This window comes from Oryctolagus cuniculus, chromosome 18 (genome assembly GCF_964237555.1).
Source record: "Oryctolagus cuniculus chromosome 18, mOryCun1.1, whole genome shotgun sequence".
NCBI lineage: Eukaryota > Metazoa > Chordata > Mammalia > Lagomorpha > Leporidae > Oryctolagus > Oryctolagus cuniculus.
This window is the reverse complement of record NC_091449.1, coordinates 43,029,033-43,048,533: the sequence shown is the minus strand read 5'-3', so window position 1 is coordinate 43,048,533 and position 19,501 is coordinate 43,029,033. Positions and strand designations below refer to the sequence as shown.

At 39.0% G+C, this 19,501-nt stretch overlaps 1 long non-coding RNA gene across 2 annotated transcripts in view; it reads right to left on the bottom strand.

Annotated features, from left to right (window-relative positions):
- LOC127491310 (uncharacterized) overlaps positions 1–17,719 on the bottom strand; it is a 175,423-nt gene extending 157,704 nt beyond the window's left edge. For both annotated transcript variants that reach the window (XR_011384227.1, XR_007919925.2), the window contains exon 1: positions 17,593–17,719. This is a non-coding gene — a long non-coding RNA (uncharacterized lncRNA). The remainder of the gene's footprint in view (positions 1–17,592) is intronic.
- Between the last annotated feature and the right edge of the window lie 1,782 nt (positions 17,720–19,501).

Genomic DNA, 19,501 nt, shown 5'->3' with positions numbered 1-19,501 from the left:
ACTGGGAGAATACAAGTGCAAGACTGAAGTTTGTCTGTTGGAAAGAGTCCTGAAGCTAGATTTTTCCAGTGCTCCACATAGAAACAAAGGGATCTAATGTATCCCCCTGTAGACTAAACTCCCTTCCCTGCTGAGACAAAACAGAAGTAGCTTAACGTACCAGGAGCACTGCACTGAGAGTTTCACCAGCATTGGATGCTGTCCAGTACCGCCTTCTCTTTTCCTACCCTATTACCCTTTACCAATGATGGCCGGGTCATGTTTCATTTTCTGGCCAATGCTTATGAAATGTTTAATCATGTGTTTAAAATACTTGACTTTCTCTGAAAACATTCTGAGCATACCCTGATTGATTTTGGTTTCTTTCCTTTCTCCGTTCTTCTCTGCAAATGCTGGGATTGATGTCTTGCTGCATTTCAATCATTTGCCATTATGCCTACATCCCCATTGGGCTTGAATACAGTTAAGGAAAGGTAGAGTGCCAGTATTTCTATCTTTTCATCCCTTGAGCCAAGCAGCACTTGGCATATAGTCTTTTTTGGATACATTCAAAGATTCCTTTAGCTACTGAGAATTTTTTTTTTTTTTTTTTGCGAATACTATTACTAGTAAGCGAAATACCAAAGAAGATGAGCTCAGGAAAACAGTAAAATGAGAAAGACATAGAGCAAAATTGGAAAGAGAGAATTCAAGACCAAATCGGCACTCAGACTATTTGTTTTCTTTTTTTTTTAAAGAATTATTTTATTTATTTTTTTGAAAGAGTTAGAGAGAGAGGTCTTCCATCCACTGGTTCACTCCCTAAATGATCACAATGGCCAGAGCTGAGCTGATCCGAAACCAGGAGCTACTAGCTTCTTCCAGGTCTCGGGCCATAGCAGAAAGCTGGATCAGAAGTGGAACAGCCAGGACTGAACCAGTGCTCATATAGGATGCTGGCACTGCTGGCCAGGGCTTAAGCTCAATATACCACAGTGCTGGCTCCCAACCCAGACTATTTGATATTCAGAATCAAACAAGTGACACATTCATTTCAATTCATTTTATTTTCTTTTCTTTAAAAGATTTTATTTATTTTATTTGAGAGGTAGAGTTACAGACAGGGAGAGGGAGAGACAAAGGTCTTCCTTTCGTTGGTTCACTCTCCAAATGGCCACAAAGGCCAGAACTGCACCGATCTGAAGCCAGGAGCCAGGCACTTCTTCCCGGTCTCCCATGCGGGTACAGGGGCCCAAGGACTCAGGCCATCCTCTACTGCTCTCCTAGGCCATAGAAGGGAGCTGGAATGGAAGTGGAGCTACCAGGGCTAGAACCGGCACCCATATGGGATGCCGGCGCTGCAGGCAGAGGATTAACCTACTGCGCCACAGCACCGGTCCCCTGTGGCACATTCATTTTAAATATACTCCTGCGCTCTCAGTAGAATCTTTATTTCAGCTCATCCTCTCTGTTGTGGTTCTTTATATCAATGATACAGGAATGCCATTAGATTCAAATACTTACAGTTAAAATATTAATTTGTAATATTTTTAATGTTGCTAACTATTTACAGTAATTTTTATCTTTTCTTATTTTACTGTATAACCTTAACACCTAGCAAAAGACCTGACACATGAGAAAGAAAAGAGCTTGCATTATTGCTTCCATTGAAAATTTAAATCTCAGTATTCAGTTTAATAGCATTTATTAAAAGTTTGTTGGTAAGCTTATAAAAATAAAGCCTTTCAAAATCTGTTCAGTAGGGTCAACAGAAATTGTTCATTTATTCTATTCTTAGGGTTTAGTAATAAAAAGGATCAAACATATAACTAGGTATTTTAGTCAGAAAATATTTTTAATATCATAACATTAAACTGTAGAGCTACCATTACTAGTCATATTTATTCATGAGAGGTAATTTGATATCTTACAAAATAAGCCAATACATGGTGTAACCTCTTGCAATCTAATTTTTCATGGATGAGCTCTTGCATACTTAATATCCTGGGAGGTTATATTTTAACATAGTCTAATTACCACTTTCCCTTTGTTTCTATTTAGTTTGACACAACCACTTTGCCTAAAATAATTTAATATTCTTATGAATGAGATAGGGTTAAAACTAGCCTATAACATCAATCTCCTTTGTTTATGCCAACAACTCTAGTGAATTAATATACTAGAATATCAGAACAAATGGCTCTTACAGAAAAGTTAAAAGACATTCTTTACAATTTTTACATAATTTCCCAAGAATATTAAACATTTCTAGCTTGAATACCATATACCGATACTACAAATCAGAGTCATTAGTAGTCTAGAGAATGTGGATAAGAAAGAACTTTTTATCCCTTTTTCCTTACTCATTCCACCAGCGCACCATGCTGTCCGACTGGTCACAGGTATTTAGGGGAAGATCAGAAGATGCTTAATGAGGCCTCTTGTTGCTCTTCTGCAGAAAATAAGGCTTCTACACAGACCCACAGAGAGATGGCCTTTGTAGAAGGGTGGTTACAAACAGTTTCTTGAGGCAGATACTTAGAACTGAATCTTCATGCTGACTCTTAGCAACCATGCTACTTTGGGTGTTATATCACTTCCCTTAGACTCAGTTTTCAAGTTTCTAAAACAGACTGATAATAGTAGCTACCTCATAAATTCATCTATATCATGAGAATTAAATGAGATAATCTATGTCAAAAATATTTCAATCTGGAGTAACATATGGGAAGAGTTCAATAATACCAGTTGTTTCTTATTATTAGCATTATCATTTGTCTTGCTCTAAATTTTATATAATTATTTATTTGCTTATATAAAAATATACCATCCTTCAGGGGGCATCATTTAAGGATTTACTAGATGCCAATGATTTACTAACTTCACAGACAATATTGAGACTTTCCAAAGGCCACTAAACTTCACATGAATAACCAGGATAAAAAAGTCAGCCATCCAAAATACTTGTTCATGCTTTTCCAGATTTTAAGCCTGACTCTAGTATCAGCAGACCATAAAATGTTAGAGTTATATTACCATGAAAATATGTTTAAAACATTAAAACATTGGAAACAATATAGAAAATAGAGAAAAGGAAAAATGTAATCATAGTTACCATCTTCCATCTCATAGTTATCTGCCTTATTGGAATAAAAAAAATGTAATCCGTAATGAGCCAAAGCCGCAAGAAATAACTGTTCACAAGATGATGATTGCAAGACATTGAAAATCTATAATAGACATTTATAATTTAACTCTCAGGATGTTCTTGCTAATATATTTCCTTGCCTGAGAGTAGATACAGCCTCCAGCAAATGTGGACAACATGTAGAAATGGCCAGAAACATATTGATTTGCAGATTTTATGTTTTGGCCTTTATCTATTACTGCAAAATTCTCTGTTAAATACCAGCATTAGCACTAGTTCTGCTCAATGATCTCATCATGCAAATGCAAGTAAACAGTAGTTGTAATCTGCAGTGTCTCCAGAAAGCGTCTTTTATGAAATAAATCAAAATATTAATTTCTTCTCATAGCTGGACTCTAATCTAACCATGTGCTAGCTGCAATACTCATTCTAGGACTCTCAGATCTGATGAATGATGACTTTGAATACTGTGGAAAAGGATAATTAATTACAAAGTCCAACTTAAAGCCGAATTTAATTTCAAAGCCAAAACATTTAATATAGTTTGATTGATACTTGCTGAAAGACCTAAGAAACTTATATTTGCTATGTGTGTATGATCATTCATAGTCATTTTTCGAGGTGTGAAAGACAAATGGCCAACAGACAAATGAAAAACTACTCAGGATCACTAGCCAAAAGGAAAAATACAAATAAAAAACCACTAGAAGGTTTTCCCTCATTCCAGTTAGAATGTTCATTATCCAAAAACAAAACAAAACAAAAATGCTGGTAAGGATGTGGAGAAGAGGGTATGCTATTGCACTGTTGGTGGGAATGTGAACTAGTATAACATTGAGGAAGATAGAGTGGATATGCCTCAAAAATCTGAAAATTGATCCACCATATGATATAGCCATTCCATTCCTGGAAATCTGCCCAAAGAAAATGAAATCAGCATATGAATGAGTTACGTGTATCCCCATGTTTATAGCACCTCAATTCACAATAACTGAGATACAGATTCAATCCAGAAGTCCATCAACTGATAACTGGATAAAGAAAATATGATATAGCTCCATGCTGATGGCTTGAGAAAAGCAGTGGAGGATAGCCCAAGTGTTTGGGTCCCTGCTACCCACATGGGAGACTGGATGAAGCTCCCGGCTCTTGGCTTCAGCTTGGCTCAGCCCTGGTCATTGCAGCCATTTGGAGAGTAAACCAGTGGATGGAAGACCTCACTCTCTGTGTCTCTCTCCCTCTCTCTCTCTCCCTCCCTCCCTCCCTTCCTTCTTCTCTTTCTGTAATTATGACTTTCAAATAAAAAAAAGAAAAAAAGAAAATGTGGTGTATATATACATTATAGAATATTACTCATCCATAAAAACAATGAAATCTTATCTTTGCAACAAAAATGACACAACTGGAGACAATTATGCTAATGAAATAAGTCAGACCCAAAAAGGTAAATATGACATGTTTTCTCTGATTTGTGGTAGCTAACATATAGAGTACAAAAATGTAATGTTTATGACTAAAATTGACATTTTGAGGTTTTCTTTTAAGATTTATTTGAAAGAGCAGAGAGAGAGGAGGGAGGGAGAGAGAATCTCCCATCCATGGGTTCATTCCCCAGAGGCCAACAATAAGTCTGTACCAGGCCTAAGCCAGAAGCCAAGAGCTTCATCTAGGTTTCTTATGTGGGTCCCAGAGGCCTGAGGACTTGAGCCATCTTCTGCTGCTTTCCCAGGCACATTAGGAAAGAGGTGGATAAAAAAGAGTTGCAGCCTGTACTCAAACTGGCCCCAACATGGAATGCTGATACTGCAGGCAGTGGCTTTATCTGCTACACCACACCAGCCCCAACATCTTGAGATATGATTATTGTTTATGGCTCTTGCCTATAATCCTGCAGAACAGTGGTCTTTCCACTTTCTACTTGTTGAATTCTTTACTTGGTGAAGGATGAAGACTGTGATTATAGTGAATTGAAGTTATGTTGTCACAAAAATTAAAAGAAAAATAAAAGGAAAGAAGGAGGAGGGAAAGTGGGAGGAAAAGAGGAAGGTGGAAAGTATCATCATGTACTTAAAATTATATACATGAAACAGGAAATTTATTCACTTTATATAAATGAATAAATTTGTTTTAAAAGAAATTCATATTATAAAAATTAATTTTCACTCACTAAAATATTTCTGTTAATGGAATGTGCTTCTGATTTAACACCTGACCTCGTGTAAAACTTCTTAAAGTCAGGTAAGGATGGTAATTTCTCACGCCATCAGTGGATAAATTCCTCCCTAAGATAGAAATGGTATTTTATATGTTTTCATTATTAACTTCCATGATTTATTGGCAATGATGAACCAAATCTTGTGATCACTGAAATATTTTTACTAATTCATTGAAGGCATTGCTATCACATTCCCATGGAAGGGTTTCTAGATTTTCCATGAAAGATAAGTGATTGTGAACAACTTGTCACAGAACATATGTGGAGGTGGGTACAGTAAAGGATTTTAAGTTTATGGGTAAGGGGGGTTCCATTAAAGACAGTAGAATGTCGTATGTTAGGATATTATAATTACAATTTTAGATTCATATGCCTTGCCCTCAGCACATTCATTACACAGTAATTGAGAAATTCTGTCTATTGTGTGTTTGCTTAACGACATATAATTTACCTTTCCAGAGAACATGCTAGACATTTGATATGTATAATTACTAAATTTTATTTTTCTTACAAGCTTATTATCTCTGGTTAGGAAAATCAGACAAATAAGTGGCCTAATTCTTACTTTCAGCTACCTGAATTGACAATTTGGAAAGAAAATTGTTTTTCACTTAGACATTAATGTTATCTGATGACAGGTTAGAAAAGCGAGAATTACTCCACAGGGAACTACAGATTGAAGCCTGTAGTAATCACAGTTCTTATTTGATGCACCAGACAGCTAGTGAGTTCATTTCTGAGCTGCCTCGTTTTCTCAATGATGGTGAGTCACCAGAAGACTAGTAGAAAACAGTCTAAAAGGATGCAAATATATAGCCATGCACTGTCCAGTTTGGGGTTCATACAACTCCCTGAAAGTTCCAGTCACACATCAGAGATTGATTCCAGTCAACAGATGTGCCAGATGTTCCTCACCACTACGGAAGGGTCCACACATCCCATAAAGCACATTAGATGATTCTACTTCCCAGTTCTCTGGAGTGACAGTGAGATAGTAGTTGTGATTCCCTCTGCTTTGCATGATAACTGAAGATTTTTTACTACATTCTTAATATCAACAGGAACTCAAAAAATAATTGCTAAGTGAAAAGTAACATTACCAAATAGTAACTGAAAATTTTAGATAATTCCAAATTCTCCATTCCTGTATCTGACCTGCTTGTGATATTCAGCAATCATTACATAGACTAAGGTAGGACAGGAATAATACAGATATTTGAAAAATACAAGATACAATGTTGAGATGAGATTTCATTACATTCTTTCAGAACAGGTAAGTTTCTGCTGTTAGTTGAAATTTTGTAATGGTAAGTGTTGCCATTTTTGCCCATCCCTATGTTTTGACAACATTTTCCAGATTGACCTATTTTGGGTATTAATATAATGAAAAATATAAGTTCCACATAAAATGTGTAGCTCACTTGATGGTGAGAGATAAGTCATTAGGTTGAAAATAATCTTTTTTTTATTTAGTTGACAGGTAGAGTTATAGACAGAGAGAGAGAAGAAAGAAAAGGTCTTCCTTCCGTTGGTTCACTCCCCAAGTGGCCGCTACGGCCGGCTCTGTGCCGATCCGAAGCCAGGAGCCAGGTGCTTCCTCCTGGTCTCCCATGCGGGTGCAGGAGCCCAAGCACTTGGGCCATCCTCCACTGCTCTCCTGGGCCACAGCAGAGAGCTGGACTGAAAGAGGAGCAACCAGGACTAGAACCCAGCTCCCATATGGGATGCTGGCGCACCCTGCAGGCGGAGGATTAACCAAGTGAGCCACGGCACCGGACCCTGAAACTAATCTTAAAAAATATAATAACTCAACATTGCATTCAAGCTAGGCCTTACCTTAAAAATCTTCTTTTCAGTGGTGGCCTAATTTCTTATTTTTCTAAGAAGCCTCTCGATTTTTCTTTTAATTTTCATTTTATTTGAAAGGCAGAGAGAAAGAGAGATGGGGGGGGGGGATTTTCCATTTGCTGGTTTACTACCCAAATACCTGCAAATAGCCAAGGCTGAGTTAGCTGAAGCCAGGAGCCTGGGACTCTATCCAGCTGTCCCATGTGGCTTGCAAGGACTCAAGTACTTCATCACCTACTACTTCCCAATATGATTAGCAGGAAACAGGATCAGAAGCAGAGCTGAGACTTGAACCAAGCACTCCAATATGGGACATCTGAAACCCACTGTGCCACATATCCACCTCTCAGCCTTTTTTGTTTATTTCTAAATAATGGGCCACATTTAGAGCCTATGCTACCTTTAACTATTTTTTTAAAAGATTTAGTTATTTGATTGAAAGGCAGAGTTACAGACAGGCAGAGGCAGAAAGAGAGAGAGAGAGAAAGAGAGAGAGAGAGAGAGAGGGCCTTTAATCAGCTGGTTTACTCCCCAAATGGCTGCAATGACTAGAGCTGGGCCAATCAAAAACCAGGAGCCTGGAGCTTCTTCTGGGTCTCCTATGTGGGTGCAGTGGCCCAAGGACTTGGGTCATCTTCTATTGCTTTCCCAGGCCATAGCAGAGAGCTGGATCATAAGCGGAGCAGCTGGGACTCAAACTGTTGCCCATATGGGATACCAGCATAACAGGCAGCAGCTTTACCCACTACACTACAGAGCCAGCCCCTTAAGTACTTTTATTATTATTATTATTATTATATTTATTACGATATGCTTTATTATATATTTCTACCCCCTTGTCTACTCTGCACCAACTTTTTACAGACACTGAGCCTATGAAGAATCTCTTCTAGACACCAATCCCACTCAGCTCCCATCATATATCTGCAATCTCCTACAAACTTCTCTTGTTCTCCAGCATGTTACTTTGACCATATCCCGTTAAAACAAGTGTCACAAGCATTATAATCAAGCATACCACACTCTTTGTGTCCGAGCACTTCATCATTTATTAAGCATTCTTAACTCACGGTCATCTATTGAAGTTGAACTGATGCAAAATAATTCAGAATTAGCAGTGCCAGTACTGAGTACCTAAAATAGATGAGTACTTTTTCTTGATGCCACATGAGGAAAGATATGAATATAAGTCACGTGGACTGCAATGGTCAAAGCACTGCTCATCTCCTGTGCCTTGTGCACATCTCCCAGGATGGTTTTCAAATGACTACAATCCCTATGTCATTCTTAGTTGAATTACTTATAAAACAGCAGTAGTCACTTTTGTTGCATGTGGTTGAGAGGATCATAGGCAATAATCTATCAAATGTTTAACATATGAGTCATCCTCAAAAAGTTCATGGAAATGCATACTATAGAAAACTACATATGGGGGCTGGCACTATGGTGCAGTGGGTTAACACCCTGGCCTGAAGTGCCGGCATCCCACATGGGTGCCGGTTGGAGACCCAGAGGCTTCACTTCCAGTCCAGCTCTCTGCTATTGCCTGGGAAAGCAGTGGAAGATGGCTTAAATCCTTGGGCCCCTGCACCCACATGGGAGACCTGGAAGAAGCTCCTGGCTCCTGGCTTCATATCAGCACAGTTCCAGCCATTGTGGCCATCTGGGGAGTGAACCATCGGATGGAAGACCTCTCTCTCTCTGCCTCTCCTTTCTCTGTGTAACTCTGACTTTCAAATAAATCTTAAAAAAAAAGAAAACTATATATGGATATCAGAAACTTTTTGCAACAAAATAAGCTAATAGTTGTATTCCATATGCCACAAGCTCTCTGAAGTACCCTTAAATTATATTATTTTGCTATACTGTTGCCTCTTTTATTCTGATACTTTTTCATGTATCTGTCATTTTATTGTTTTTTTTTTTTCTCCTCCCCATGAAAAGAGTTTCCCCTGATTACCCACAGAAAACTCCAATAGTCATACTTCCTGTTCATGATCATTTCCTCTCTGCAGAGAGTGGAACTATGGAATCACATTCAGCTTGCTTTCTGTTACAGGATTTCCAGCAACACAGCCTCCTCCCCTCCCCTCGCACATTCAGGGCATACACATGGCAGGTGCCTCAGTTACTGACAACTTCAGGGTTTTGATTTCTTAGCACCCTAAATATTCAATGTTTCCCAGTGGGGAGGGGGAGTATGGTTTGGAATCTGCAATTCCTAAAGAAATCTAGATATAAGGACAGAAAATCAGATATGAACTTTGCAATGTAATAGGCTAACATCTGAGGAAAAAAATGCCCTGAATATGTATGGAGACTGTGTTATGATTCCAAGGAATGATAATACTTCTTCCTACAATACCACTGAGGATTTACCTAAAACACTTTCTCTGGTTTAGCTCGATAATGCCTGTCATCCTTTGCCTTTCTAAAAAATATTTTCCATTTAAGCTACTTAGTAAAATACCTCATGATGTTCAACAGTGAAGGTATTAAAGCCGTTTCTTATTTTAGTTAAGGTCCTTTTTTTCACTTCATTTCTATTCTGAAGGCTCCCCTGTAACATGCCTTAAGCAAATCAAAGGAATATTTTGGATGCAATTTTTCACCCTCAGAAGCTCCATGTCTTTCTGTGACACTTCAAGGGTCACCTGGTGAATAGCACTGATCGTATTCCATGCATGAAAGATCATTCGCTGAACACAATCTTTGTTTCCCAGAAAATATAAAAGATTTGATGCTCCCAAAAATCCTGTACTCTGGGCTGTCAGGGTCAGTATGATAGTCCTAAATTCAGGGAAAATGCCTGTAATTGAATAATCTATTTATAAACATTATCACATATTCTACTTACTGTAGTTTCACCTTCTTATAATTTTCATGGAGCCTAGTAGTCAGATACCACCTGTGTGTCACCACCATGACTCCCAGCACACTGCACTGACTTTCCACCTGTTACTCACTCTGTCCTTCCCCAATGAAAGAGGCAAACACATTTGCAACCAGTAAGCAATACAATGTCAGCTAGTTAGTCAGCCATCTGTAAAATCATTGCAGACACCTCAAGTGCCTGTTATCTTTGAAAGCTGAGATGCCAATGAAAACATATTGTATGTCTCACCCTCAAGTTGCTTGCAGTCTAGTAGGAGATCATTACAGAGCTGTGTGTCAGATGCGAAAAGAGATCGCAAGCTATCATGGGGTCATCTGGAAATGAGCAGATACCTGCTCTTGCTTGGAAAACAGAGAATAAAAATAATAAAATAATAATAAATACCTAGACAGGGTAGGGCAATATGGGGGATATATCATATTTCTGCAGTGCTAAGTATATTAGGCAACTGACACAGAAACACCTCCCAGTGTCTTGAAGCTCTAAGCTTTCCACCTGTCTAGTATGCAAAGTGTTCTTTCCAAAGCTGGGAACTTTACTTAGCACCAGAACCAGGAAGAAACCAAAGAGAATACAGGCTTCACATTTTACTGTTACTTAATGGAACTACAATGAGAATATTTATCTATTGCCAAGGAAAACCTGAATTATAGAATCCATGCTCTGTAATCTTGAGCAAGTTACCAAAGTTATCTGAAACTTAAATTACTCTACAACAACATGCCAAAGTGATGTTTACAGATAAATAGATACCAAAGAAGCAGTGATAGAACAGCCTCCAGAGCTACAAAGACCTGGGTTCAAATCCTTGATTAGCTATCAAGCAGCTGAAAAGCCCAAGTAGCATTCATTTGACAGCTTACTCATCCACAAAAACAAACAAAATAAAAGTTGGGTGGGTAATAAAGCTTGATCAATAGTATAATAACAAGAATGGAATCACTCAGGTAAGCACTCTGAATATTATGTGGTGGGCCCAGCGCCCTGACATAGTAGGTTAAGCCTCTGCCTATGGTGCCAGCATCAGTTAGAGTGTCAGCTGCTCCACTTTCAATCCAGCTCCCTACTAAGGGATTTGGAAAGCAGCAGAAGATGGCCCAATGCTTGGGGCCCTGCACCCATGTGGGAGACCTGGAAACTCCTGGCTCCTGGCCTCAGATCATCCCAGCTCTGGGGTTGCAGCCATTTGGGTAGTGAACCAGCAGATAGAAGATCTCTGTCTCTGTCTCTCTCTCTCTGCCTCTCAAATAAACAAATAAATCTTCAAAAAAGAATACCATGTGATAATGAGTTAGTAACTATTATTACTAGTAGTATCAGCAATAGTAGTAGAAGTGTGTAGCAGTCACACAGTAGAATAAAGAAGAAGAGTAGGAGTAGTAGTCGTGGATGTTAGGAAGAACGAACCCCTTCAACCACCAGAGGGTGAGAGGGACACACTTAGCTCAAAAGCATTTGTCATCAGGATTCTAATTCTAAACCAGAACCCAGTGTTTTCCCCAGTCATCTCACCCAGCAGATCCATGTTTGTTCCGCCAGTGATTGCTTGGTATACCAGGGATATGCTGAAAGATGTCACTTTCTGATTAGGGTGAACATAACTATATCTTAGATAGTGAGGGGAAGAATGCCAGCATTCATAAGTGTCTTAGAAGATCTTCCACCTTTCAGGCAACTAGAAGGCATATCCTGTAAATATACATGAAAGACAGTCTATAGATGGCACACAGATGACAGATGGGGACTGTCACTGCTGACAGTCAGCCAACAGCCTCCAGCAAACAAGCAAGGGATGAAAGATGTGAGACTGGAAAATAAAAATGTTGTCTTGGGCTGATGGAAGTCATGCATTTTCAGTGCAAGGCACGGCATGCTGTAAGCATCAGATTTTTTTTTTTTTTTTTTTGCTACATATATAATCCTTTATTTCTAGGAAAGCTCTGAGTTCAGAGAGATAGCAAAACATTGCAAGTCAATACTCACGCACACCAACCTGTCCATTCTTCCTAGATGTAACTTGTGTTTACAAGACGTCAAACATATATTATGCACCTAACTAAACATTTCAAATGAATTTACTCATTTCATTTTTCTAATATCATAATATTATGGTTAAGTTGGGGCAGCATAATTTAATACCTTGTGTAATTTCAGGTGAGTTCATTCTCTTTTTCAAGTCTCAGTTTTGTCATCTCAAAATTGAGGAAGTAAGACTTGTTTTGCAGCCACTCAAAAAAAAAGAAGAAATATCCTGGTCCATTTTGAATGTCCCTACCAAAGCTCATGTTGAAATTTCTTTCCCATGGGGAACAGGGTAATTAAGCTTACATGTGGCAAAAAAGAGCCATGTTCTAATGCAATGGGACTGTGGCTGTATAAAAAGAGGAGAGGCCTGACTAGGATATTCTGTTTTCCCATATGATATCCTGTGCTTCCTTAGGAATCTGCAGAGTTCTCACAGCCAGATACTGCTACCCTAGTCTTGAGTTTCCCAGCCTTCAGAACCTTCAGCTAAACAACAACAATAAAACCCTTAATATTGTGTAAATTACTCAGTCTGAAGCATTCATTTATAGCAGCAGAAAACAGACTAAGATAAACTTCCATTCAACATGTGGTTCAAATGTGAATTAAGGGCATCACACACACAAACACACACACACACACAGAGAGAGAGAGAGAATTTGAAATGCTCAGAGTAGATTCCCAAGTTGGTCCCCAAATGACTTGAAAGACCAGGAAATGGAAATTGGCTTCAGATTTTTACAACAGTTAAGGAGTGGGGCTGCCATGGTTTACAGTTCTATCCTTGCACCAACCAAAGGAACACTCAGGCTTTCTTATCAGTTTTCCCTGATATGAAAGACACTTAAATATCTACCAGCAAACACAAAAAAATGGAGCCAGTCCTTGTTTGTACTCTCAGGGCTTTCTTACGAAGATTCAATGAAAATGAAAGAATTAAAGTTTAACTTTTCAGGCCGACGCCGTGGCTCACTAGGCTAATCCTCCGCCTTTCGGCGCCAGCACACCGGGTTCTAGTCCCGGTCAGGGTGCCGGATTCTGTCCCGGTTGCTCCTCTTCCAGGCCAGCTCTCTGCTGTGGCCAGGGAGTGCAGTGGAGGATGGCCCAAGTGCTTGGGCCCTGCACCCCATGGGAGACCAGGATAAGTACCTGGCTCCTACCATCGGATCAGCGTGGTGAGCTGGCCGCAGGGTGCCGGCTGCGGGGGCCATTGGAGGGTAAACCAACGGCAAAGGAAGACCTTTTTCTCTGGCTCTCTCTCTCACTGTCCACTCTGCCTGTCAAAAAAAAAAAAAAAAAAAAAAGTTTAACTTTTCACACAATGCCAAGTTTGAGTCACTTGGTCAACTTGTGTTATCCACATATTGGTAGATCCAAAATACCAACCCATTTTACAAATTAGAAAACTGAGATTCAGAAAGTAACATGAGTAAAATTGCACAGCTAACAAATGGAAGAGCATAAAATTGCAGCTAGATCTTAGCAATTCAAAACTCTGGGCTTTTAACTGTGATAAAATTAACACACCCCAATTCAACAGCATTTTCCATGGGTTAGAGAATAAAATACTAAATATAAAACATAAGATATATTTCTAAAAATTGTGCACAATTATTTATGGTATAAGCTTTTAATAGGCAATCCTGGCTTCAGTTTTAGTATTTCCAATTAGAATTGAGTGACTTAGGTGTGTAGTTACTTACTAAACAAAAATATAGGACACTCAGTTAAAAATTAAGTTTCAGATAAAAGAACAAGATTTTTTTTTTTTTTTTTAGTAAAGGGATTCTCCATGCAATATGGGTTCAGCAACATATTGTCTAGTCTGGTAACATCCTAGGCAGAATTGAACATGAATTTCCCAGTCTCTTTCTCTTTATTTTTCTTCTAGTCTTCTTTACGGATTAAGATGTTACGGTTGGGTAATTAGTGCATTAAACCTTACAAATATTAAAATCCACACACATTTAGACATTATTATTTCAGGTTGTTTGCTTTTTAGAGTAGACAACACCTCAATATCCGCATGCACCATAAGGAAACAGATTGCTTTTTATCCAGTAAGCTAGTAACACCCAAGCCTGAGGTAACTGTGGAATCGCACCGCTTTAAGTCTCAAAAGGCAAATGGATGAGTCTTTCTTTCCCCTTCAGGGGCAGAGTGTCTTACATTTTTGCAATAACTAAAAAAGCTCTCCTGGGATGGAGCAAAATGGTAAATTAAATGCAAATGCTCACACTTTGATGAGAATATTCCCTGCTAACATAGTGTGGTTTCTTGGCCTGGAGTCAAAGTCCCCTTTTTGGAGGAATATGCATGACTCTGGGATTCAAGCCAGCTTGGCATCAAAAATCCTTCTGTCTGCTTTTTCTCAGCAGCCAGCAGCTTTGGTTTCTCCAGAGAGGGAGAGAAAGAGAGAGAGAGAGAGAGAGAGAGAGAGAGAGAGAGAGAGAGCCCTCCTTTAACTACTTTCTCCTAATTGCAGAGAAAGCCTTACTTTGCCTTTTCTGACACCCGGCTCTTGCAACTCTGAGGAAAAAAGAATGCAGTGGCAGGGAAGCCTCCAAACGCATTGCTGAGTAAGGAATACTTGCAAGTTCTAATGATAGTTTAGAATATAAGAAGTGGAGATGAGTGCTGCTGTCTCCATCAGCATCTCTACTGAAAGATGCCTGTTCATTGCAACTTGATGTTTAAGTACACTAACGCACCATCCCATCTTTGCACAATCTGATCTCTCTATTATGCCTTATTCCATCCCAAATTTCTTTCCCCTTCTCTGTCTGAATTTTCTTGCCATTTTTATGGGTATCTCTTCATTTTCCAAGATTCATCTCAGGGGTCAGTAACCACTTCATAAAGCCTTCATTATTTGTATATTCCTATATATAACTAGATATTTTCCCATCCTCTCCAAAGCACCATATTCCATTGCTCTCCCTCTCACTTAAGTGAACTTATATCACACTGTTCATTACATGGCGCAATAGAACATGATTCCTTTGAATGTCGCACTTAGTCTTAGATCTTGGTACCTATACCAAATGTATCTAGGTACATTTGTTTAAGTGTACACATGTGTGCAGTTGTTACTCTCTGGAGTAAGGGACTGTACATATGAATTCATAACGCCCACTTTAAAAGACTTGCAATTTTGTTTGGAGAGGTGCCACATGCTATTTTTTTCCCCTTATCCTTTCGCCATCACAGTTCTAGAAATGAATGTTGGGCTGCCTTCAGCTGGAAACATATGCCCTTCTTTGTTATGTATTCACACTGGCAGCTTAAGCCTGCCTTGCCCACGTCAGAGGTTGAAGATAATGTCTTCTGCTCTCCCCACAGCCTTTGTTATAGGTTTAAATTGTGTCCCCTTCAAAAGTCATGTTGAGGGGCCAGTGCTGTGCCATAGCAGGTTGGGCTGCTGCCTGAGGCACTGGCAGCTCATATATGTGTGCTGGTTCTAATTCCAGCTGTTCCACTTGAAATACACTCCCTGCCAATGTGCCTGGGAAAGTAGCAGAGGACAGCCCAAATGCTTGGGCTCCTGCACCCATGTAGGAAGGAACTCCTGGCTCCTGGCTCCTGGCTTCAGACCAGCCCAGCTTCAGCCATTGGGGCCATCAGTGGAGTGAATCAGCAGACAGAAGACCTCTCTGTCTGTCTGTCCTTGTCTCTCTCAGCAACTCTGCCTTTCAAATATTTTTTTTTTAAAGAAGTCATGTTGAAACCCTAACCCCTAGTATTTCAGAACTGATTATGCTTTGGAAAAAGGGCTTTGAAAGTGTGATTAAGTGAAAATGAAGCTTATCCAATCTGAGTGGTGACCTTTCAAGAAAAGAGGCAATGTGAATTCAGGAAGACACCATGATATATGAGCACAAAAGGCCTCATGTGGACTCAGGGAGAAAGAAGGCTGCCATCGACGACCAAGGAGAGGGGTCTCAGGAGAAACCTGTCAACACCTCAATGTTAGTCTCCTAGACTACAGAACTGTGAGAAAATAAATTTCTGTTGTAAAAAAAAAAAGCCATTGAGTCTGTATTTTGTTGGTGCAACCCTAGAAGACTAATACAGCCTTCAACCAGTGACTGTCAGGGGTCAGCCTAATGCCCTGGACTCTCAAACCTTCAGTAGAATAGACTGAGATGTGAATACTACTATATTTCCTCAGGGATTAAGTTTCAATTAATGTGATGAAACTACTATAACTCCTGATAAACAGAAAAGCCTTTATTAAAAGTATAGACCAGCTATGTTTTTCTTTCCTTTTGGGAAACTCTCACAAAACACACTGTTACAGAAAATGATACATCCACTGTCCCACACTCATACAATATTTTCATATGGATTCATAAGATATTTTTTATGACTAGAGAAAAATAGATTTAGAAGTGTTAATTTAGATCACTTTTATTATCACAACAAATGTACTGAACTTGCAAAATGAATGTTTACAGCTATTTCTATGGTCAAAAATGTCAAAGCACATATAACATAGAACAATTAAATATCTGAAAAAAGTATCTGAAACAATGTCATAAGGCAACTTGGCTTTAGTGTCACTGCAATTACACACTTAATTTAGTCTTAAACTTCAAGATAGGCAAAGGCAATTAAGAAAAAAAACATGAACTTGTAAAATTCTTATAGTAAATTTTAGTGATATGAAATCATAAGTGAAATGACTCCTTTTATTCTCTATGAAGTAAAATTACAAAATTGTACATTATGTTGACTCAATGCTTTCCAAATATTTTTCTTGTATGTTATGATATACACACACTGTAGAAAATTACTCAGCCTTAGCAAAGGAGATACTGCCATTTGTAATAATACAGAGTGATTTGTTAGGTTTATGGTGACATAAGTCAGATAAGAAAGAATAATATTGCATGATATATCTGATATATACAATATAACAAAAGTCAAGCACATACTTAAAAAAATACAGAATAGAATGGTGATTCTATAAAACAGAGTTACATTCATTAAATCAGTGTTTCTCAAGTTAGCTTTTTTTCCCCTAAGAACTCTATTGCATTTTTAGAAATTGGGGACTCCAAAGATCCTTTATTCATATGGATTACATCCACAGCTTTTTTTTTTCTTTTTTGACAGGCAGAGTGGACAGTGAGAGAGAGAGATAAAGGTCTTCCTTCCATTGGTTCACTCCCCAAATGGCTGCTGCGGCCAGCGCGCTGCGCTGATCCAAAGCCAGAAGCCAGGTGCTTCTCCTGGTCTCCCATGCGGTTGCAGGGCCCAAGGACCTGGGCCATCCTCCACTGCACTCCAGAGAGCTGGACTGGAAGAGGAGCAAACGGGAAAGAATCTGGTGCCCTGACCAGGACTAGAACCCAGGGTGCCAGCGCCGCAGGCGGAGGATTAGCCTATTGAGCTGGCAACATCTACAGCTTTTAACACATTAGCACATTAGCCATAAAAGCTGAGAGACAGGATAAAAGATTATACAGGTACACCTACCTTTCCTAGTCAGAGTGATGTAGCCACCAGGAATTCGACTATATTCCAATGAGAGAATCACAATGAAAAATGCAAATAATGTCTTCATATTATGAAAACGTTTTTCTTGAAATAGGTTCATGAATTCCTGAAATGGTATTGAGAGCCCTCATGAATCCCTGGATGACACTTTGAAAAATGTTGTATTAAATGAATTTTTCTAGCATTGGTTAACACTAGAGCAATATGAAGTAATAATTGGGGTGATTAAACACAAGGGCTTTGCAATCAGTTTGTCAGGGATTGATGTCCCCATTGTGCCATTCTTTGCTGTGTGATCCTGAGTTTCCAGTTACTCATATATTAACAGGGGGTCTTAACATTGACATTAGCATTAGAGGACTAGAACTTGCTATGCATTGTCACAATTACAAAACATCTCATTAAAGATCAGAAGTACCTGCAAGGGCATAATGATGCCTGAATACTAACAGGCAGGTAGAGTATATACTGTGCATATGCTGAACAAAGGGGTGATTCACATCTCAGGCAGGACAAAGAAAGATGACATGAAGAGGGCACAATTGGCAATTTATGAATTGTTTGTTTCACCTACCTGAGAAATTGAAATCCTGGACAAGGAGAAATTTTTTTTGGAAATCACTAAGGCAATATAGCCAAGGAAGAACCACTTATTCAAGAAAATCTAATAAATCTCAATAAGAAAGAGTTTGTGGCATTTCAGCCCCAAACAACTCCCTTCTCAGGTTCCCACCTCAGGATAACAGGGCTCCTCTTTGGTAGGTGTAACTAACAACATAGGACTCCTCCTCCCTGACCTCTCAGTTGAGAGCAGTATTATATACTTGGGAAGTAGTACAGGCTGACAGTACCTCTGATCTCCCCAGTTCCCTGTTGTAGGACTTCTATTCTACACAAGACTGATCAAGAGGTATTGTACTTCCATTCGGCCTCTTCTCACAGGTGAAAGTTTGATCCAGGTGCAGTGGACTAAGAATAAATTGCTTCTGAGAGCATTCTATCCAGCTTGTTCATGGATGGAGGTTATACATCAGGATAGGAGGCCAAGAAGACTGGAGGATGCCTCTCCAGCTCTCTGTACTCATAAAGCAAGATAGACATTCCTTCAAAAATGGGCCACTCTTGGGACAGCATTGTGGCACAGCAGGTTAAGCTGCTGCCTGCAAAAACAACATCTCTTATGGGTGCTGGATCATGTCCCAGATGCTCCACATCCAAACCAGCTCCCTGCTAATGCACCCGGGAAAGCAGAAGATGGCCAAGTCCTTGGAACACTGCCACCCATGTGGCTGATCCAGGTGAAGCTCCTGGATCCTGGCTTTGACTTGATCCAGTTTGGGACATTGTGACCATTTGGGGAGTGAACCAGTGGACAAAAGATATCTCTCTCTCTCTCTCTCTCTCTCTCTCTCTCTCTCTCTTTCTTAAATAAATAAATAAATAAATATTTTTTAAATAAAAGTCCTCTTTAAAACAAACCTCAATACTGAACTCAAAGACAACCATTGTAGAGTGGACTGATTTATGCCCTCAGAGAATTACTGAAAACAATAAAGCAATCATTGCAATTAGTAGAGGCTGGCAACATTTAATGATAGAAAATGAGGCAGGTAGTTTAACAGAGAAATTAGGAAAAGAGACAGGCAAAGTAAGCTTTGATAAAATTAATATTTCAGGTTCCTGGGCAAAAGCCTCAGGCTTTGCCTCTGTAAAGAACATCATACATTATTCTAGAATAGACTTCATTAAAATAGTCTGCTAACTCTCTAAACAAATAAGGAAATAAACAACAACAATGATTATGAGTAGAAAATCAGTATCCGACATGCCTGTTATATAAAATGTTTTGTTTTAACAAGAAATTTATAAAATATACAAAGAAATGAAA